Raw genomic sequence first — 23,136 nt, 5'->3', positions numbered from 1 at the left:
CAAATTCCAGACACTGGAAGAGTTGGAGTCTGCGGGCTCATCAGTCAAGTTTGACACGCTTGCGTTGGGCGATTCTGAAGGCAATGGGGTAGCCAAATCATCTCTCTGGCTTTGCTCCACGCCCCCCTGGGCCTGAACTTAGGGGTCCCAGGGGAAGCTGAACCCGACTGTCTGTTCCATTGGCGCTGGCCTCACTCCATTTGGCAGAGGTGGGTGAGGCAGGATCGGGGCAGGGTAAGGGGTGAGGGCGGGAAATAGGGTGTGGGGTGGAGTTGAAAGGGGCAAATGCGAAAAGGAGGGAAAAGTTACTCTTATATTAGGCATTTAAAATTTGTCCTGTCACTTAATGATTTTTAAAAAATTGGAGTGTGTTTCATTTTAGATAGTTTCCATCATTTTTAGTTTTACATCCCCTAATCTTTTTCCTGCAATGTCTAATCTATTAACTCCACCTAGTGCATTTACCTCAGGCATTATCATTTCCATCTGTCTCTAAAGTTTGACTCCAGACATGCATATATGTTCCAAGTTTCTGAATAACTCTTTGGACATATGTACCAGTCATAATAACTGTATTAAAATCCTCACTGCTAATTTTTTTTAAATCATTTTTTAAATTTTTCAATTGCAGTTGACATACAATGTTATATTAGTTCCGGGTGTACAACCCAATGGTTGGGTGTTATGTAAAAGCAATCTAGACAAATCTCACACTCATCTGACACCATACGTAGTTATAATATTTTGACTATATTCCCTATGCTGTACTTTACATGCCTGTGCCTATTTTGTAACTACCAATTTGTACTTCTTAATCCCTTCACCTTTTCCACCCATCTCCCCATCCCTTTTCCCACCTGGCAACCATCAACATGATCTCTTGTAACTGGTAGACTGTTTCTACCAGTCTTGATGTGGCTTCCTCTTTACATCCTTAGCTGTAGAACTGTTCAGCTACATTTCAGGTGGTTCTGAATGATGGTTGTTCCATAGTTTAGTTGTAAGTTTGATGTGGTTGTGGCAGGATGCAAGTACCACAGTTACCTGCTCTGCCATCTGGACCGTCCTCTCTGCTAATTTTGACATCGTGTCAGTTATAGTTTAGTTCTGATATACTGTTTATTCTCCCCATGTCGGGTCATGTATTTCTGCCTCTGTGCCTGCCTGACGTTCTTTGATTAGATGACAGATGTTGTCATAACTTACCTTTTGGGGAAGTGGCTATTTAGGTAGTTCTGTAAATCTTCTGGAGTTTTGTCCTGGGGTCCAGTTAAGTGACTTGTCAACAGTTTGATCCCTTTGAGGCTGGCTTTTATGAGTTTTTAGGTAGGTCGGTCTCAGGCTGCTTATTCCCTCAACTGGGGCAAGACCTTCCTGAGTGCTCCTCACAGTGGCCCCCGAGTAGTCTGCTCTGGCTGGTGGGAGTAAGTATGATTTCCTGCCCCATGTGAGTACCAGGCCCTGAAACTTCTGACCTTCACAGAAGTTTCTTCCCTTGGCCTCAGGCAGTTTCTTCACAAGCACGTCCTGATCAGTACTCCGCTGAGTACTTGAAGGAGACTCTTTTCATATGCCTGTGTTCTCTCTCTGTCCATCTCTCTCATCACTGGGCCTTGGTTCCTGGGACTCTAGCAGCCTTGCTCTCCATGGACACTCAGCTTCGTCTCTACAGTCCAAGGAGTTGGCTGCAGAGCCCCTCTTCGGTTCCATGCTGGAAACCCTCTGATAGCAGTAAGCTGGGCCAGCAGTAGGGCTCACCTTGTTTGTTTCTCATTTCTCAGGGCCGCTATCCTTTGTTGCCTGATTTCAGTGTCTGGAAAACCAGCATTTCATGTATTTGTCCATTTCTTTCCTTAAGGGGTAGGGAAAAAGGAAGGGTGAGATTTCAGGCAGGAGGGTAAATCTGATTTCTGTCACATTACCTTTGCCAGAAGCTGAAGGCATCTCTTTATGTGTTCTTAGTTTGGCTTCAATAGGAAGCCAAACTTATATTCCAATATATTTTTCCAACTTGGTATTTCTCCAATGTGTTTCTCCAACATGAAAGAGCTTTTCTCTTCATGCTCTTGCCAGCACAACAATCTTTCTGTACATCTATCTGACATTCCAACAAGGAGAGTGCTTAGAATAAGCCTTCCTGAGATAAAACAGAAGGACAATGTGGACATTATCCAGAGATAATGTCCTATCACATATGTTGAGCAGCTATATTCCAAGATTTCAATAATTGTAATTGGCCCTGGCTGACATGGCTCTGTGGATTGCATGTCAGCCTGCAAACCAAAAGGTCACTGGTTTGATTCCCAGTCAGGGCACATGCCTGGGTTGCAGGCCAAGTCTCCAGTTAGGGGTACACCAGAGGCAACCAGCAACCGATCGATGTATCTCTCTCACATTCATGTTTCTCTCCCTCTCTTTTCCCCTCCCTTCCCCCTCTCTGAAAGTAAATGAAATCTTTAAAAAATAATCATTGTAATTGTCTTTGTTAGTGACCAACTTAATCGGATCCAGAGAAGACTGGCCAGAATAACCCCAGAATGCTCCTTTACAAGCAGTGTATAGATTGGGGAGGAATCTATAAGCTGGCCCCAGACATTTGTTCCTCTTCCCTTTCCTTTTTGAACTGTACTTTTTTCTTCATTGGATGCACACAGTCTAATGACTGGTTTTCCTCCCATTCAAAGGTGTGTTAGCATGCCTATAACTGTCTCTATATGATTCTTTGACAGTGTTTGTCTATTTATGTAACAATTATCCCATTTAAGACAAACTGACTTCCAGCCAAGATGAAAGCATGGGTAGATACACCTTGCCTCCTTACACAACTAAAAGAAGGACAACAACAAATTTAAAAACAAAAAACAAGGTCTGCCAGAAAACCAAACTGTATGGAAGTCCAACAACCATGGAGTTAAAGGAGAAACATTCATCCAGACCAGTAGGAGGGACAGGGAAGGTCAGCGAGGGTAGAGAGGACACGTGGCAAGGCAGCAGCTGAAGACCAGGCAGGCAAGGGGGCAGCTGGTGGAGTGGGCAGTCCCACATTTGTGTTGTGGATAAACCAGGAGGAACAACTGGGGAGCAAGACAGACCACACAACCAGGGTTCCAGCCCAGGGAAACAAAGCCTCAAAACCTCAGACTGTAAAAACCTGTGGGAGTTGCAGAGGCAGGAAAACTCCCAGCTTCATGGGAGAGTTCACTGGAGAGACCCACAGGGTCCTAGAATGTACACAAACCCACTCACCTGGGAATCAGCACTAGAAGGGCCAAATTTGCTTGTGGGTAGCGGGGGAAGTGACTGAAAGTGAGCAGAGAGCCAAGCAACCCCATCTGACCCCTCTCCCACATATAGCAACATAACGCAGCTACACCAGTTGCTCTACCCTGGCGAATACCTAAGGCTCTGCCCCTTAAATATTCTGCCCCATATATATAACAGGAGCACAAAAACAAAAAAAAATATGGCCCAAATGAAAGAACAGATCAAAGCTCCAAAGATAGAACTAAGTAATGAAGAGATAGCCAAACCTATCAGATTCAGAGTTCAAAACACTATTCAAGATGCTCACAGAAATGGTGGAGTATGGTCACAAAATAGAGGAAGAAGTGAAGGTTATGCAAAGTGAAATAAAGGAAAATGTACAAGGAACCAAAATGTCACTATGGGAAGGAAACTGGGACTCAAATCAATTATTTGTTCAGAAGGAAGAAATATTCCACCAGAACAGAATGAACAAACAAGAATTCAAAAAAATGAGGAGACACTTAGGAAATCTCCAGGACAACTTTAACATTCAGCATTCAAATCATTGGGGTGCCAGAAGGAGAAGAAGAAGACCAAGAAATTGAAAACCTATTTGAAAAAAATAATGGAGGAGAACTTCCCTAATCTGGCAAAGGAAATAGACTTCCAGGAAGTCCAGGAAGCTCAGAGAGTCCCAAAGAAGTTGGACCCAAGGAAGTGCACACCAAGGCAAATCATAATTAAGTTACCCAAGATTAAAGATAAGGAGAGAATCCTAAAAGCAGCAAGAAAAAAGGAGGCAGTTACTTACAAAAGAGTTCCCATAAGACTGTCAGCTGATTTCTCAAAAGAAATCTTAGAGGCAAGAAGGGGCTGGCAAGAAGTACTCCAAGTCATGTAAGGCAAGGATGTACATCCAAGATTACTCTATCCAGCAAATCTATCATTTAGAATGGGAGGGGTTAAAGTGCTTCTCAGATAAGGTCAAGTTAAAGGAGTTCATCATCACCAAACCCTTATTATATGAAATGTTAAAGGGACTTTAACATTCTCCCCCAGCCCAAGTTAAGGACTTGGGCAAAAGGGCTTTGGAGAGGTGCGGCACACTCTGCATGCCTTCCTCCAAGGAAGCCACTTCTGTCTTAGTCTGGGACGTTGTAGAGTTAGTTCCTACCTTTGTCATTTAGTGGTTATGGTTCTGACTGTGCCTTCTAACCCTCTTGCCAAATTTGTCACCTCTAGAATATGACAAGGACACCAACTTGTCCAGCAATGGCATCCTCTGGATATCATGCATACCACTTCCCAGGGACAGCCAACTGACCTGGACTCTGCAAGATCCTTCCCCCTCACATGAAGGCCTTCCTCAACTCCAGAACCCCCTTTCATGTTAGGAATGTCTGGACCAAAAGATAGGTAGGACTATGTCCTGGCCAGCAGGAAGTAGCCAGGGAAGAATGAGACCTTTGCCCACCATATTTGTAAGATTATAAAGTCCAGAGTGTTAAAGGGGAAAATTGTAACAGGGAAGTCTGGCCAGATCACTGGGGAGCCTGGGAGACCCTAATTCCGGGGAGTCCTTGCCCTCCCCCAGAGAAAGGATGGGCTGTAGGAGGCTGCTGCCTCAGGCAACAGTAAACGAGCCAGCTGTGCAAGCCAACCAAAGAACTGGCATGTGAACATGGTGATCCCCTGCCCCGTGGAAAGAAAGACACCATGTGGGCTAACAAGCATGGTGGAGGTAAGCCAGAATTGTGAGACAAGCCAGACACGTTCACCTTGTGTGGAATTTTGGGATGGGACTTTGGAGAGTGAAGAGTGGAGAGTGTGCAGAAACCCAGCCCATCTTCTTACCTTCCTTCACACCAGCAGGCCAGGGTTCAGTGCTCAGTATTCTGGGCCAGCAGGCCCTGGAGACCACATGGCCAGGCTCCAAGCCCAGCGCCCCTCCCATACAGAAAGCTGCAGCAGGAGCGCTGTGCTGTGCAGCCCTGCTCACCAGGTACACAGATGTACCAGCAAGCTGATGGCCTGAAGGACAGAAGGCAAGCGCTGGGTTGGCAGGCAGCAGCCAGAGGAAAGTGGAGAGTGCCACAATAAGGGTGCTCAGGCTACAGTGGACGCCTGGAACCCAACTGTGGCCAGGAACGTGCTAAGCCACCTGGATAATCATGCTGCAGCCACCTGAGTGTCACAAAGGATGGTATTTTTAACTGGGAGAGAGATTCTTGACACATTTTTTAATTGAGCTAGCAAGGGATTTGGGGGTTATTTGCTTTTGGGTGTTTTAAAAGAAATAAGCTTTGAAGCAGAAGCCCATGATTCTTCAAAAAATATATATAGCCTTTTAATAAAAAAAAAACCACCTTTCCTTTTTCACCAACCTGCTGCCTCTGGAATTCATTGGCAGTGAGCAGCAGAACCCCAAGTGACAGCACGGTTGCAGGCACTGCAAGACACTGAAGGGCTGCAGACACTGCAAGAACCAAACTCACAAACTCACTTTCTGGGCCCCTGCGCACCTGCACCTGAGTACAACATGGCAAGCCCTCTGCTGCCCTCTTTCCCCCAAAAGAGCAAAAGTGCCCCTGAAGCTTTTCTGCAGGCTGAGAAATTTGTGGGGTTCTGACTCAGTAGAGGAGCTGTGAAAACAGGCCTCAGGAATGTCCCTGGGCCGTGGGCTGAACTTGAGAGCAGAGCTAAGGCAAAGGTGCAAAGACAGGCCAAACTCGCTGTCCCAAGATGAAGTGTCTGGAACCTCAGGTCTCCAGAGGACCAAAGGTTGTGTGGTAAGTGGATCTCCTTGCTTTTTTCAGGAGAATCATTTGCTCTAATGCAGAGATCACGAAAGCAGAGGATTATGCAGACCAACGACCATGTTTGAAAGACAAGAAAAAAATTAATTCCTTACTAGTTAGGTGTGGGGCTTGAGTAAAACATTGGCATAAAAAAAATAAAACTCTATTTTTTTTTTCTCTCTGAGCATTGGAAGAATGGGAACAAAGGATTCCAACTAAGATAGGCAAACTGAAGGTACAAATGGTTTTAGCAGGGGACATCCAGAGTTCCATTTAGGGCACATAGCTCTTTTTATTTTCTAAGTCTGAAGTCCTTTAATCAATAAATTAATAAATTAATTTAATAATTAATTAAGGATTTAATAAATTAAATCCTTTAATTGCACCTTCTCTTTTTCAAAGTTGAATTCACTGAGGTGACATTGGTTCACAAAACCGTAAGGTTCCAAGTGTGCAACAAAATAAAACGTCTGCCCGCTGCATCTTGTGCCAGTGCCCTAAGCAAAGTCTGCCTTGTCTCCTAATCAGAGATCATTTCATCTTCTGCCTGAATCAAGGCTTCCCTAACAGCTATTCTTTCCTTTGACCTCAATCAAATGCTTGTTGCCTCTTACTTTGAAAGGCTTATTATTTTTAGGTTAACACTGATGTAACCAATACACCAGAGCCTATGCCTCATATGCATCTCAGAGTCACAGAGGCTAAAACTCAGAACTCCAGGGAGTCCGCTTTAGGAGAATTAGATGCTTCCAAATGATCGATCCAGCATCGACTGCAAATGTGATATGAATTAATCTCTTAAATAATCATGATATATCACAAATCCATGCAAATGCTGCAAGCGCCTTAAAAACAGACATGCACTATTGTCAGCATGATTACGGTTACAAAGAACTAACTCCACTTCCCCAAATGTGTTTCATTGTTATCTGTATTCGGATTCTGGCCCTCCCCTTCTTCTACCTGCAGTCTAATTCTGCTTTCGCTTATTTCTTCCTTGGATTTGAATTTAATTAGCCTGACGTAGCAAGTGAGATTACTTTCTCAGACTCTCTAAGGTAATAGTCTGAGATGGACTCTGTAAGATTGAGGGTCATAAACAAGGAATCTGGATGCATTTCCGGTGTTTCCTGCAGGGGTCTGTTATCCAGTTGGGAGGAGCCTTCATCAGAGTTGTGTGGTGAGCTGACCAAACAGATATTTTGCTATTTAAATCCAACTGTCCCCACTTTGTGCTGTTTCCTGATGCCTCAGTGGCAAGTGTTTGAGCAGAATGTCTGCGGGGGGTTGTGAACTCCATCTTGCAAAGACAAGGAGTCATGTTGTTGGCAAAGTTATTGCTTCTGGGTTGCTATGGAGATTGTTTCTCAGAAGAATCCAATGGGGGAGCAAAAATGGACCAGGGCATTGGTGGTTCAGTGGTAGAATTCTCGCCTCCCACGCGGGAGACCCGGGTTCAATTCCTGGCCAATGCATGGTGTGGTCTCTTTTTAGAACCTGACCTCTGCACCCACTCAATCAGCAGACACGTGGGCTGTGGGCCCCCACTGCCCACCAAATTTAGTCAACTAGTCAGCCTGCCCAGCCTCTGCCACACCTAACAAAATTCCAGGAACGATCCCCTGTGTGTGTGTGTGTGTGTGTGTGTGTGTGTCCAGAGGTCTTGCTCCAAAACTCCCTTTCTTTTAAAAGGGGGAAAAACGAACTGCAGAATCTGGGAACCAGTACTTGTGGGCTCTTGCCTGATTCCTCTTGGATACACCTTTGAACGGATTCCAGTTTGAGAATGCTAAGAGTATGATTGCATTGGAAGAGACTACAGGTGATTCCTTTTCATCCCAGAATCTTTGGAGGAGTTCCCTAAGCGATAGTCGTTTTAAATACAAGACCAGTGCCATTTGAGAAGTTTCCTCATCCCCACTTTCCGTTTTAAAGCTAAAGTAGACTTTAATTTCAAGAGATTCCTGAGGGTGAGATTGTCGCTCTACATTTTAAGTGTCTGAGGACCATGGCGATGCTGTGTTGTGAGCATCGAGGTCATTTTATTCATTTATTTATTTGTAACTCCCTTGGAACCCTCAAATTTAATCAATAAATTCTGAGCTGTGGTACAAGTTCTTGTTTTTATCTTTGTAGACAGGATATGATGAATTACAAGATAAAGTTTTTTTAAGACTGCAACATCTCCAAATTTCCCCAAAATTTCCCTTTACTGTTTGCTGAAGAAAATGCTGTCTTTGACTCCCTTCCTTAGAAGAAGCTGGAAGAGTGTAGGGTGGGGGGAGAAGACCCAAAAGGCAAGGACTGCAGGATAATTTTATTATTATCATTATTAGTGATTTGAGAGGGCGGAGGTCAGGGGGAGAAATCTGCTTGTTGTTCCACTTACCTGGGCACTCATAGGCTGACTTCTGCACATACCCTGACTGGAGGGGGAACCAGCAACCTCAGAAGATGCAGGAAGGTGCCCTCAGGAACTGAGCCACATGGCCAGTCTATAGGAGAACATTGTTAATTGCGTGAAGGAAAGGAAGGAAAGAGGAGCCGTGGGTTGTGAAATAAGCAATGGGAAAGCAAAGGAGGCATGGGAATAGTTATGGCTTGGCCCATAAGCTTTTCAGAGTGTTCAAATAATACGAATAAAGGACTTTAGCTTTTATTTTCAAGTACAGGTTGGTTGCCAGGGAATATTCTTTAAGCTCACATCATGCTAGAGGTCAGCTTCATGGGCCTTGTCTCTGTAGGGTTGTCCTCGGTTGCAGTAAAGAGCAATGTCCACTCCTTTCTCTCGAAGCAACTTCTTGAAATCTCAACAACATTCTCTCTGCCATAAGATTCACTGTGGGGTGGGAGGAGAGTTTGACATCATGTTTAACATACATAAGGAAAATGCACTGAACCTATATGTACAATATACCAGGTGATTACAATGCACACCCCTGTGTAACCTATGCACAGATGAAGAAGGAAAACAGTATTAGTCCTTCAGTCTAATTCCTCCCATGCTTTACTAGGTGATAACCTTCTACCCCATCCCCCTCCCCCTCTTAATTTCCCTCCACCCTACCTGTAAGTTCTCTCATTAGGGTTCCATTTTTAACATCCTGTGTTGTTAATGGATCTGAGCACTATTACATGTTTGTTAGCTTCTTGGATTTTTCCTGATTAGGTTCTTATCCCCAAGACCCCGGTTATTTTTCTCTAGTTCTGTGTGTCTTTTTCTTCTTATTTTATAAGAGAATTGATGCCCTGGCTGGTGTAGCTCAGTGGATTGAGCGCGGGCTGAGAACCAAAGTGCTGCAGGTTCGATTCCCAGTCAGGGTACATGCCTGGGTTGCAGGCCATGACCCCCAGCAACCGCACATCGATGTTTCTCTCTCTCTCTCTCTTTCTCCCTCTCTAAAAATAAATAAATAAAATCTTTAAAAAAGGAGAGAGAATTGACAGTACAAATTGGTTATGCCAGCCTCTAGCAGCCCCTTGAGGCCACACTGCCCACAAGCCCTAAGACTGATGAACTGACAGTGTGACAATGCAAGGAAGAAAGATCTGCAAACTGTCCACATAAGTTAAAAGACAGCAACTGGGTGAGCAATTCTTTGTACATTGGATAGGCCTATGGGAGAGGGAGAACACCCATGGGAATATGCTCTTGGGTCCATGTAATTCTTTATTTAATGATTTTCTTAATTATTTATAGACAGGGGGGAAGGGAAGGAGAAAGAGAGGAAGAGAAACATCAATGTGTGGTTGCCTCTTGTGGGCCCCACCCCTGGGCCCTGCAACCTAGGCATGTGCCCTCACTGGGAATTGAACTAGTGACCCTTTGGTTCACAGGCTGACACTTAATCCACTGAACCACACCAGCCAGGGCTAGTTCTTGCCTAAAGAAGGAATTCACATCCCTGACTGATGTGGGGCAGTGTGTGGGGCATCTCAGTCAAGGCACATGCCTGGGTTGCAGCCAGGTCCCCCTGGCAACCTATCAGTGTTTCTCTCCATATCTTCTCCCTCCCCTCCCCTCTCTCTAATAAACAAATGAACAAACACACACAAATAGATAGATAGATAAGTAAAAATCTTTTTTAAAAGTAGAAAGCCATCATGCAAGCAAGCAGGCACAGCCAGAAGATGGCCAGAGTGGGGCACATGGCACATGTCTCTTTCCCTGGCTGCAAGCACAATGAATGTTGGGTAGGCTAGCATGCAATGAGTGGAAGCACTGCCGTTCCCCAATAAGCAGTGATGTGCTTACATCGTTGTTACCAGCCATTCTACTGGCAGGTGGTGACCTGAGAAGGGAAGAAAACAGAAGAGAGCAGAGAAAAAACCCTGAGTTTCAGGCAATCCAGGACACTGTGCCAATTGCCAGAAATCTTGAACTGTGATGGTAACAAGTTAGGGAAAGTGCCCTTGAGCGTTTGATTGCTGGCAAATTGTGTGAAAGTTTATTTAACATTGATGGGTTGGCTCCAGGTGCATAAAATAGCAGTCTCTTCCCTACAGAATTGCTGAGGATATAAGTATAAGAATCTTCTCTGCAGCAGCATTTTTATAATGAAATAAAAGAGCAGAACCAATTTACTGTTCAACAATGATGTGATGATGTGAGTGCCTTTTGAGCCTGGCATTTGGGTGGTGGGTCCCCACACAGGTCTGACTTGTGCATGGAGAATTATTATTTCTGTGTGGGGCCCATGTGCCCCGGCCACACCATGATGTTCATGTGCAAGGTGAACATGGGCAGAGTGTTCGGATTTGATAAGTCCAAGTGTCGGAAAACTTTAGAAAGTGCAATCATCACAAGGTCAGTGGACTAAAGCATTCAGTAAGGCAGCTGGTAAAGAGCTTTCAGTGGATAATTCATCTGAATTTGGAAAAGGTAGGAATGAACCTGTCAAATACCAGCAAAAGCTGTAGAATAAAACTCTTGATGTAGTGAAGAGTCAAAGAGATGAAACAGAAACACCACGCTGAATTTCTATTGAGCAGGTTGAAGAAAAATAAAGAGGAACAGCAAGTTCAGGACACCACAGAAGTCAAGCCAAACACATATTTGATCCGGGCGCCCACTGCACGCAAAGGAGAGCAGATGGGAAACAAAGCGGCACCGAAATGACGGCAGGAGGTGGACACGGCAGTTGACCCTGACAACCTCACTGTCTGTAACCACTTCCACGAGCACACGGAATATCTCCTTTAGACACCTAGCACATCTAAATGATTGATTTATTTTTTACATCGGGTGACTCAAATGAAAGGTGATTAAAAACACATTTCTTCTACATTGCGATCTGCAAAACATCAGATATCATGGATGCTAGATTGCATCTCAATGTTCCACCTTCCCTAATACGGGTACCCACTTAAAGCATGAAAATTCCGAAGAGAATCGTGAACACAGAATGGTCCTGCCACTTGTATAGTGGCAGTAGGCAGCATTTATGTAATAATTAATGACAGAAATTTATGGCTGGCGACATACACATTTTCTCTTCAGTAAAAAAGCAATGATATGATGTTTAAATATATGTCCATATATTCAGACAGTGGAAATGTAACTGTTTAAAAACAGAGTTGGAAATCCCGATGATTCATAAGTGATGAAAATGGTAAGAGCTCAGATATTGGTGGCACTCTGCACACATTTCCTTCTCTGGAGCTCAGAACAGCCCACGGAACTGTATCGTCTGCTGTGGAGGCTGAGAGGTTCCGGGCACGGAAAGAAGGAAGACTGAAGGAAGCGCAGGATAGAAAACGAAGAAATGGGCGGCGGTGGGGGGAGGAGGAGAAAGGGTGCGGGCAGGGGGAGGAGGAGGAGAAGGAAGAGGCGGAGACCACCGCGGCGCCGGGAGACTGAGAACAGGGTGAGACAAGCCCGGGCCGAGAGAGGGCGCTTTTGCTTCTCAAGTCTCTGCGACCACCCGCAACCCGCCCTGTGGGAAGGCTCGTCCCCTTTCCCTCCGCCTCGGACCCGGCGGTCCAGAGAGATCGTCCTAGATCACCTGTGCTCTGCCCAAGGACGCCGAGGGGAGGACGGGCCCACGGAAGTGTGGTCCTCGGTGGTCCAGCGCGCTGGGTCCCGGCTAGTGGCGGAGCCTGTGCCCGCCGTCTCTCGTGGGTAAGGGCGGACGCCACAGAGCACAGTCCCGCTGCTCCCCGAGGAGCAGGAAGAGCGTCGGCATCTCGGCCAAGGCCGTGGGGGCGCGCGGCCAGGTCCCCCAGGGAGGAGCGACACATTGGGCCGGGGCCCCTGGATCCAACTCGCTCTACGAGCGCGGGACAGGCAGCTGGGTCCAATCCCACGGGTGGGGAGCGTGGGTGTGTGTGGGGAGGGGTCAGGTGGGGATCCTCCCGAAGCACACGGTTGGGCTGGAGGAGGAGCAGGAGAAGGGAAAGCGGGTGTGAGAGGAGAAGCAGCCGGCTACCCCGGGGCAGGGGGACAGGGCACTCTCGGGAATGCGAGGCGGGAGCCGGGAGCCTCCAGCTGAAGGCAGGGCTCGGGCCTCGATTTTCCAGGAAGGGGCGCCTCCTCCGCACCTGGTCCAGGAGGGACTGCGGCGCGCGAGTTCACGGAGCGAGCGACTTCCAGCCTGGCCAGCACCGGCGCCGCTCGGCCTTCCTGGTGCTGGTGGGCGTCTCTGCGCAGCCCACCGCGCTCTGGGGAGAGGGCAGGTCGAGCGCACCCTGGACAGGTGGCGCAAGAGGCAGAGGGGTCCACACACTTCAGTCAGGAAACAGGAGAGCCAGGAAGATGGAGGAGCGCTGACCCGGGCGAACCCACTTGCAGTGCGGCCCGAGGGGCGCGGTGCGGTACCACGGAGGAGATGCTGCCTTTCACCAACCCGGGAGGTCGGAGAGACAGCGCAAACGGACCTCTAGCCATCCGCACCTCTCCCCCCTCCTCAGCAGAAATTGCCCCGTGGTTTCCCCCATGAGGGGAACAGAGGGGTCAGCGCCGAGAGGATGCAATGGCCAAGGTTCGTCTGGGGAGAACCACCTTCGAGATCGTGGTGTCTCCCCTTCCAGGTGAGAGTAAGCGCACGCCGTCTGAGCACCGAGCAGCCTTCGGGTCTCTGCTCCACACACTCGGGGTCACCGCCCATCCCGCCCCCGGCCCCGGCGAGCACAGGGAGTGGGCTGTGCAACCGCTGTCTGCACGTCTGGTGTTGGTTTCCACTCCTTTCCGCTCCGGCAGCAGTGAGCGAGTTCCATTTCGTGGCCACTTCACAGGCTGCTTTTGTTGGGTCGGTTCACGTCACCTTCCCACAGGGCTTAACAGACGGGCGGGACAGTCGCCCAGGCTGGGGCCGTCTGGAGGCTGCTCTTCCAGAGGCGGAGCCGGCTCTTTCTGAGCCGACGGAGCTGAAGAGGCCCAGGTTGGGGCGCCCAGCTGCGCTTAGCGCCACCTCTCAGTTACTCTGGGCTGCACGGCTCCGCGGCCTGCAGGCCGCCAGGATGCAACTTCAGTGCAGCTGTGCGACCCTGCGCAAGCCGCGGAGGAGCCCCGTAGCGTCCCCTTAGGGGCGAGCGGCTGCGGCGGAGCCAAGCAAGACCAGGGCTGCCGGAGATGGGGGCCGCCCCTGCGGGAGACGAAGAGTGGGTGCGAGGAGAGGCACCCAATAAATAACACCACAGCTCTGGGACGGGATTCCTGCCTGCCGGATGTCATTGGGTGCAAAAGTGGTTCCCTGACCGGGAATCGAACCCGGGCCGCGGCAGTGAAAGCGCCGAATCCTAGCCACTAGACCACCAGGGAGTGTGGAGGCTTCCTTTGTCCTCCTCAGTGAGGCAGAGCAGAGCGACACCTGTCCGGCGCTCTGGGGGCCCTTCCCGCTGGGGGCGGGTGTGGAGGGGTGACCAGGCGGGTCGCCGCCGCTCCCAGGAAGGCTTCCCTGAGGCGAGTCCGCCCCCTGCCTTCTCCAGAGAAGGAGCGTCCCCACCGCCCGGAGATGCGCCTTTGCCCGCGGCCGCGGGTAAAGGGAGGTGGCCGGGGCCGGGCGGTGGACCGAGTGGAAGGGAGGAAGAGAGAGGGGAGGTGCGCGGGGTGAGACCGGGGGTCCCCAACCCCAGAAGGGGCTCCGGGGGGGGCGGGACCGAGGCGGCGAGGACGGAGCGCGCTCTCAAGCGAGGCTCCGTGCCCTTGACCTGGATGCCGGCTGCTCCCCACCGCGACCTGCGGCACCCGCGTTCCTGCCGCCTGAGTGGATGGAAACACCACCCGTGGTCGCCGCGGCTGCACCCGGAGTTCTCGCCGACGCGGGTTTCCCCACACGCGGGGAGTCGGGTCCGCGTGTCCTCCCGTCCGTCGGGGTGCGGACAAGGTCTGCTCCAGGGACTCTCCACCTCGGTGGGGGCGCCCTTGGGACCTGGCCAGTTCCGCGGGGCAGCTCCGCCCGCGGGCGCAGGGTGCTGAGGCGCCCCCTGGTCTCTGCTGGCTGGGAGCCGGGGGGACTCCCCCGCACCCCTTCCCCTAGTCGCTTCCACCATAAATGTCTCCAGACGAGGCCCAGAGTCCCTGCCGGGGTGGGGGAGGGGATTGGGGGGCGGGAGGGTGTGCCGGCCGAATCGCCCCGATTGAGAACCAGCCGGCGCACAATTCCTGGTCTCAGAAGTTGCGCAGACGACCCTCCTGATCCGGGCGCCGGGATGCATTCAGCCCTGGGCGCGCGGGTCAGTCGGACGTGGGATTTAAGACTTTTCACCTGGAGACCCTGGGGTTTCTGCCTTTAGGTCTTCCCTTTGGTTCTGCCCGAAGTCAACCTTTTTGATCCTGTCCACGAGGGCCAGCCAGGCAGAGGGCTGGGTCCGCTCGGTGAGGTTCCTGTCGGGCGTTTGCGTGGAGCCTGCACTGAAGACTCAGGGGCCACTTTATTCTGTTCCCCCCTCCCCCCCTCCCCCCACCCCGCATCCCAGAGGAGCGGTCCGGCTGCACTACTGGGCGGGGGTTGGGGGGACAAATGGAGTTTGACTGAGATGTCCGAACCTCACACCGGACTTCCACACCCTACACTGACCGGAAACCTTCCCGGCTGCCCCCGCACCCCCACCCCACCCTCTGGGATTGTTAGGCCTGGCTCAGCTTGAGCTCTGGAGCCGCCCCGGCCCGCAGGGACACGTAGAGGAAACCAGCTGCCCACTTCAGTCCCGTCCACGAGAGACCCCAAGGGTCCTGGTGGGAAAGAAAGGCGTTGAATCTTCTCATTGGGCTCGCGGAAGAGAAGAGAACAACGTGTGAAGTTTCAAGATCTGGAGCTACCGCGAAGCTACCTCCTTTGGAACCACATTCACCTGCAGCCGGTGACAGTGAGTGGCGTCCAGGTCTCCAATTGCCGAAATAGAAAGCAGAAAACAACGACCCGGCTGTCGGTGAATGGGCGACCCCCAGCCCTCCCAGGTGGCAGTACTTGAACTTCCCGAGCCTGGGCCGAGAGTCCCGTGAATTCCCAGGATGCAACTGCATACATTTTATTGTCCCAACTGCTCTTGGAGGAAAGGATCACTACATTTTTTAAAAAGCAACTATTGTTGAGATCCTTAAAGCAACATCACAGTGTACGAGTATAAACATGTTGCTACCCAAGTTCCTGTTCCCTGGAAACTCTCACCAGTGTCTTTGTCTCCTGTAGCTGACATCCAGTGCCAGACCCCCAAAACCAGTGTTCTGGTTCCAGTCTATTCTCCCCCTTCTGCGCCTCCCCTTTTCCTCATCTTCTTTCAGAGGCAGGACAAACGTTCTGTCGCTCAGCCTCCCATTCCATTTGCAACATTGCACTCAATGATCAGTTCAGCACATGGGGGACCCCCCCCACAGGACTCTACTTCCCTAGAAAGAGAGGAAATTGTAAACAGCACAAAGCTTTGTACATGCCACAGTTAGAAATATTAAAGTAAACTTTTCCTGAGATCACAGGACCGAAAAGTGAGCTATCTCCACCCACTACCACCCCCCGCAGAAAATCCAGACTCTGTGTTGAGTTTTGTAGTCATCTTGCATTTTCATCCATCCACAGGTTGGCGGATTTATTCTCCCCAGCGGGTACAGTGGAGGATCTCTGGCCACAAGGGGGCAAACAGCGTAGGTGGGAGAGGGCTGAAGAGCAGGCATGTGAGCTGTGTGGTGGCTACATGAGCTATTACATGCTTCTGACACTATTGCACGTTGCCAAAAAGAACAGAACCAGGGGACTTGCACTCCCTGACTTAGAGGGTACTGTGAGCCCCAACATGCCAGGCAACGTGCCAGTGGCATCATGATAGGCAAACTGATAAACGGACTAAGTGGGAAGACTTGAAACTGACCCACAGCTCAATTGGAGAACTAGTTTTTCAATAAAAGCAGTTCAGTGGGGAGGGAGAATAGGGTTCACAATTGGGGTGTGAGGGAGATGGAAGAGCTTAGTTTCTACTTCACACTGCACCTAAAACTCCACCTGAGGTGCATCATAGACCAAAACATAAAAGTTAAAGGTGAAAGCATTTTGAAGGTGCTTTGTGACTTGGTGTTAGGCAAAGATTTTCTAAACAGGGTGCAGGAAAAATATGGACAAAAGAAAGGCATGATACACTAGACTTCATCGGCATTAACCATACCTTCTCCTTCAGAGACGCCACCAAGGCAGTGAAAAAGCCAGCCACAGACGGGGGGCAGATACTCACAAAAGATATCTGACCAAAGACCCTGTAGATACAGTGTATAATGAGCTCCTCTAACCTGATAATAAAAATATTAAACAACCCAAGGATTTTAGAAGGGTAAAAGATATGAAAATGCTTCTTCAGAGAAGATACTGTACACGTTCCCAACAAAGCGTGTAACAGAGTGTTCAGCACTCTTAGCTGTCAGAGAAGTGAGCAGCAGAGCCACATGGAGGTAGCACGACTCCCAGCAGCACAGCTAAAATTACAAGGGGAGGAAACACCCGATCCTGGCAGGACATTGATCAACCACAACTCCCACACACGGTTGGCAAGGACATGAAATGGTACAACTGCTTTGACAAAAGCTTGGTTTTCATGAAGTTGTGTGTAAGCCACTCTTTCATACCGGCCATTCCTCACCTAGGTTTTCCCCAAGAGAAATAAACACATGTGTCCACAATACCTGTTGTGGAAAGAGTGTTCAAAGCAGCTTTATTCAGAGTAGGCAACAATGAAAACAGCCCCCATGCTCATTATCAGATGGATGGTAAACAAACTGCGGTATATTCCTGCCAGGGAATCCCACTCAGCAGTCAAAGAGCAATGGCATCCATGTCACTCAACAGCGAATCAAGTCAGAGATGCCATGCAGAGAGAAAGCGGGCAGAAGAGTGCATTTGTGCTAGGATTCCAGCTGCACGCAGTTCTAGAAGAGGCAAAGGTAAAGTGAGAGGAGCCTGGACAGTGATCACTAACAAACAGAGCAAAGGACAATGACAATGATTGTGGTGCTTCTACATTACTGACTGGGCAGGGACTGGATCCAGGCACATGTGACAATGACAGCATGACATGGAGTTCTCCTGTTGGCCCAATCTAGCAGATGGAAATGTTGAGGCACTGTCAAAAGTTTCTGAACAGCAGAAGTGAAACCCCTGGAGGATCGAAATAGTCGTCAGCATGGGGGTATTGTGCCCAAAAAGGCAGTCTGGGAAATCGGGAGCACTCAGACCTGATGTGGAACGAGGCTCACAGGCACGTTGTTCTAAAGCAGCTGATGTAGGGAGGGGCAGGGTCTGTTTATCTGTCACAGTGACTAGAGTTTTCCTAGTGGCTGGGAACTGTGTAAATGTGGTTTAAGTTTTGTTTGTTTTTTGGAGGAACTAACCAGAAGCGGCCCAAGTAATCGTTCACTTGTTTTAACTTTTGCTTGTCTGATTGAACTGGTTTGCCTGCTCAGGGAATTTTCAAGTCTGATCCCCATTCCCGTTTGGTTTAACATTTTTTACATTTATTTTTCAATTACAGTTGACATACAATATTAGAATAGTTCCTGGCATACAACATGGTGATTAGACATTTATATAACTTGTGAACTCATGTCCCCCAAAAGCCTAGTACCCATCTGGCACCATACATAGTTATTCCAGCGTTCTTGACTATGTTCCCTGTGTGGTTTGACGCCCCTGTGCCTACTTGTATTACTGCCAATCTGTACTTGTTAATCCCTTTCCCCCTCAGCCCCTCCCATCAGGCCATGTGTGTCTGATTTTAACAATTTCCTCCTGTGGGGCATGGTCTGAGCAGCATCACAAACCGGTACAGCGTTCCTCTGGGTTACCACCACTGATGTAGTCAGGTCCAGAATCGAGTACTTGCTGTTTGCACCAGTGGAGTCGTCAGGACCCAGGGTCATGTGGTCACTGTTATCATCATTTATGTGTGTACTATTGAATCCTCCCAGTTGCCTGATCCTGATGGATGCCTTTTGGTGTGTGAGTGGCTTCCCAAGGGCATTTAGAAATCCTTGAGAATGTGCTAGAGAGGGTGATATGGTGAATGACTACATGAGGACCAATGGCCAAGGACTGCCAGTGCCAGGCACAGAGATTCCCAGGAGCCAAGGGTCAAGCAGATAAACAGGTCTTCCCAGGAGGTGTCCTTTATCTGATGCAAAAAAAGTTTCTTTAAATCTGGTCTTTAAGATCCTTTAGATTAATTTGAGTAATTTGAGACAGAAGGGACATTCCCCAGCAAGGCTAGGTCCTGAAGGTCTTTGCTGGGCAATGGGGGCATGAAGGGCACTGGTGTTTGGGGCGGGGCGGGGGTGTTGTGACTGAAGGAGAGAGAGCATTTCCTTGCGTTTCCTTGTGCTGAGAATTCGAGCGGAGAGACTGGCCAGGTTGGTGCAGTGTAGGGCCACTACCTTTCCTGAGGTAGTGGCGGGGAGGTAAAGCGCTGGTGTGTGGTCCCCAGAGGAGGAAGGGGCGGAACTGGCACGGCTGAGAATTCGAGCGGAGAGACTTGCCAGGTTGGTGCAGTGCAGGGTTTCCTTCCCTTTCCTGAGGTAGTGGCGGCGAGGTAAAGCGCTGAACTGCAGTCCCCAGATGAGGAAGGGGCGGAGCTGGCACGGCTGTGAACCGGAGTAAAAGTCGGGCTCTGGGCACCCCAGACAGTATTGCCGTGACTCGGATTCGAACCGAGGTTGCTGCGGCCACAACGCAGAGTACTAACCACTATACGATCACGGCGTGCTAGGAGCGGCATATCTTCTTGGCCCATCATCTTTGAAGTCAAACCCTTTTATTCTACTTACTGCGCCTCGTTCTTAATCTGCAAGTACTTGTGCTCTCCTCTTTCCTGGTCGCTCTCAGTTTTTCCTTCCCTTCCTCTCAATTCTGTCGCTAAAACAAAACAGAACCCCCCAGCATTTTTCATCTGCCCAAATCCGTGCTGGGCCTCCTGGTAAGGTCCCCGTCCTTGTGCAAGACTCCCCAGCTTTCCCGCCTGTATCGATCCCTAACCCCCTCTTTTCGGCTCCTGTGCTGCGGACTGCTGCCGAGTGGAGGGAGGGGAGCGCCCGAGCAAAGTAATCGAACCCGTGCGCTGTTCAGCCTCTGCAGACGCAGTCGGCTCGGGCCCTCGGGCGTCTCCGAGGCGCTGGCCTCTGACCCGGCAGCGGAGCAAGGCCAGGGGGACCATTCGTCTGCCCCATTGTATTCGGAATCACCCAACGCACGGGTTTCAAATGCGACCAACACGCAGCGTGGACTCCACTTCCACAGTTTTCCGAGGTTGGGGGTCTACATGGGCCGCCCGCCGCTGACGAATGGCTCCGCCCAGCGGTGACTCCGCACTTGCTCTCTTCAGCTTGACAGTTACCCAATTGGGAGTCTCCGTGGCGCTGTGTGTTTGCTCGGCTCGCCACTGAGCAGAGTGTTAGTGGTTCGAGTCTGCCCAGAGCTGGTTTCTGCCTTCCCAGGGAGCTTAGTTCTATCTCCCCTGCACCTTCTGTCTGCTCTCTTACTGGAGAGGGGCCGCCTACTATTGTTGTACACACACTTTTGTGTGCTGGTTCAAGCATTTCTACAGGGTCCCGGAAGAATTGTAATATTTACATGCTTTCTACAGGATTCCATTTGCGCTCCTTTTCTTGACATTACGCAGCACTCTTTCCGCTGTTGTTTCAGCGACTGCATTAGGCTCCACAGCGCACATCTGGACCTCGCCACAGCCTGCCCTCACGTGGTAGCGTGCCCCTTCCCATTTCTCCCCCCACCCGCCCTTGTGCTGTGGTTGCCATGCATAGCACTTGACACATGCCACGAACTCCACCAACCACCACCATCACTGCTGTTTCATCTGTCCCACGTGTTTAAAGAGATGTAAATAGTAAGAAAGACACCTTACATCTCATATACTTTCCCGTGCAGGTACCGTTTCTGTCTTCGTGTAAACCCAGATTTCCACCTGGTGTCGCTGTCCTTCCTCGCGGAGGACGCCCTCCACACTTCCTGCAGTGCGGTCTGCTGTGATGAAGTCTTTCAGCATCTGCGTGTCTGCGAACGTCACCCTTCCCCTGCATTTCTGAAAGACTTCGGTGGAGATGGGGGTGGGGCGGCACCAAGTGCCACTTCCACCCCCTCCGCCAGTGCCTTTGAGATGCTGCTCCACCGTCTTCTCACTCGCACTCTTTCTGCTGAGAAATCTGACGTAATCTTTATTTTTGTTTTCTGTGTGTACCCTGTCTCTCTCCCTTTGCTGCCTTGGTGGTGGTTTTCTTTTTCAATGGTTTTGATAAATGTAAATATAATGTGACTAGGTGGGGTTTTTCTTTTCATGTTTGTTGGGCTTGTACATTGTGTTCATTTGGCTCTTTGAATCGGTGGGTTTACGATTTTTATCATAGTTGGACAGTGCTCTGCCATCCATCGTGTCTTCAACAATTGTCTCCCCACCCGCAGTCTTCAGGGACTCCAGTCACTGTGCTTGTTTAAAAAAATTATTTTTAGAATGCCAGTTTCATTTTGGATATTTTCTGTTGTTTGTGGCTTTCTGTTCTCTAACCTTTCCCACCCTGCAATCTGCAATCTGCTGTTAATCCCATCTGGTGAATTTATTATGTCATTCATTATCATTTCCATGTCTAAAGTTCGATTCTGGCCTTTAATATATGTTCCACGCTTCTGCTCCACTCTTTGGACACATGCAACACAGTCATTCTGAGAGGGGTTGTAGACTGAGGGGCCCCAAAGCCTCCAGAAACCTTCTTTGGGAGATGGGGGAGAGGGAGTTCTAGCATTAAGGCCCTTTGCATTGCAATGGCAACTTGGTAGCTAGTGTACTGGCTGTGCTCTGCCTAGGGGCAAGGTGGGCTTGACTTTCAGAATGCATCCTGACTCTCCATGTACCCGCCCAGGGGAGGTAGTTCCCCCTGGATCACTGGGTCTCTCTTGCCATGACTGGGGATGGCAGCCAAGAGAATGTCAAGTATACAGGAGACAGGCAACTGTAACTCATTGTGGGAGGAGTGGGACATGAGGTCATGTAGGAAGTTGCAGGTCAGGATTTAAAACTACATGCAGGCAGCCATGAGAAGAAGGGTGAGGAGGAAGAGCCATGGCACAGCTGGTAGTGAAGGTAGATCCGGGCAGGCTGCCCGTAGTGAGACAGGTGCCATGCGGGCTGTGGGGGCTGGTCAGCCATGGGCAGATAAGAGAGCAGGCATGCTGCTTTGATCGTGTCCACTCCACTGGACTCCAAAGCCATCAAGGACGGCCTAGCCAGATGCTGACATGCTGCCATGCAAATCCGGGCTCTGTCTGGACTCTGGGGGCTTGTGCCTTTCCTGGACTTCACCATGATGCAGTATAAATGACATGTGCTTCCCTGGACTGTCCCAGGGAGGCTGATGACAAGGCACCCCAGATCCTGAAGGAGAGAGCTGCTGTGTGAGGGTGGCCACTCTGGGACCTCCCAGAGAGGCTGGAGAACTGTGTGAGCAGCCTGCTTAAGGAAATGGGGGACTCTTGGTCGAGGTTTGGGCTTCTAGCCTTTTGGGGAATAAGGGTAGTGGTGGGTCTCGGTGGGAAAGAGGGCACTGAGCTCAAGTGCTGTGAGCCCTGCCCCTCAGGGTTGGAATATTGTAAATAAAAACCTGTTTCTCCCAGCATGAATTGTTGGGCCATTCACCAGGGTACCACACCGATGAGCTCCTGTCTGCTGGGTTATAACACCAACTGTTTCAGAGTCCTTTCCGCTAATTTTAACATCGTGTCAGCTGTGGTTCAGTTTTGACTGACTGGTTACTCTCCTCATGGTGGCTCCTGTTTTCCTGCCTCTTGGCATGGCTGGCGTTCTTTGATTGAATGGCAGACATTGTCAAGGTGTATTTCGTGAGTACTGGCTATTTTGGTATTTTTACACAGCTTCTTGAATTTTTTTTGTGGGGTCCAGTTAAGTGGCTTGTCAGCAGTTTGATCCCTTAGCAGCTTGCTTTTATGATTTTTTTAAGGTAGCTCCACCTAGGGCTGATTATTCCCACTCCTGAGACAACCTGGCACAGTGGATCCCAATGGCCCATGAATTCTGAGTTGTTCAGCCTGCCTGATGGGAGCGAGTATGATTTCGTGTGTGATTTCAGCCTATTTGGAAGACTGGGGCCGTAGATAGACGGGGGATTCTGGATCTAAAGGTAAGTGGGCAATGTGACTCACAGGCAACAAAGGAGGCCTGGTTTGCCTTGGTGAGTGGGCTTTGGGTAGTATTTGAACTCCACCCCTTGAGTTCAGGGAATGGAAAAAATGCAGCTTGGCATCCAAAAAATAGTGGTTTCCGCCGGGTTTCAAACTGGGGACGTTTGGCCTTTAAGGCAGATGCCATAACCAGTACTCTAGTAGGGAAAGAGGGCAAACTCCCATGCCTGGCCATATACATGAAAACCTTACAAATTGCCACACCTATTCTGGCCATCAACATTTTGAATTGAAAAACGCCCGGGTTTATTGCTGGGGCCAGGATATGCGGCTCTAAGAGGCCCTGGCTTGCGGTTTTGCCACTCTCTCCCCCAAACTGCCCTCCCCCACCCACCCAGACCCTGGAGGCCCCACAGTCTGACTTAGAGATCCCACATCAAACTCGGGTTTCCAGTTCCTGAACTCTGTGCGCAGGT

At 49.7% G+C, this 23,136-nt stretch overlaps 3 non-coding genes and 1 pseudogene across 3 annotated transcripts; 1 reads left to right on the top strand and 3 right to left on the bottom strand.

Annotated features, from left to right (window-relative positions):
* The first annotated feature begins 7,448 nt into the window (after nt 1–7,448).
* On the top strand, nt 7,449–7,519 carry TRNAG-CCC. Its single transcript has one exon. It is a non-coding gene; the product is annotated as a tRNA-Gly (tRNA).
* Nucleotides 7,520–12,899: 5,380 nt separating this feature from the next.
* Nucleotides 12,900–13,081, bottom strand: LOC114489262 (annotated as a pseudogene).
* A 650-nt stretch (nt 13,082–13,731) lies between these two features.
* Nucleotides 13,732–13,803, bottom strand: TRNAE-UUC. Its single transcript has one exon. It is a non-coding gene; the product is annotated as a tRNA-Glu (tRNA).
* A 5,341-nt stretch (nt 13,804–19,144) lies between these two features.
* TRNAH-GUG lies at nt 19,145–19,216 on the bottom strand. Its single transcript has one exon. It is a non-coding gene; the product is annotated as a tRNA-His (tRNA).
* Nucleotides 19,217–23,136: the final 3,920 nt, after the last annotated feature.

This window comes from Phyllostomus discolor, chromosome 14 (genome assembly GCF_004126475.2).
Source record: "Phyllostomus discolor isolate MPI-MPIP mPhyDis1 chromosome 14, mPhyDis1.pri.v3, whole genome shotgun sequence".
NCBI lineage: Eukaryota > Metazoa > Chordata > Mammalia > Chiroptera > Phyllostomidae > Phyllostomus > Phyllostomus discolor.
Note: the sequence above shows the minus strand (reverse complement) of the source record. Positions and strands in the feature narration are given on the sequence as shown.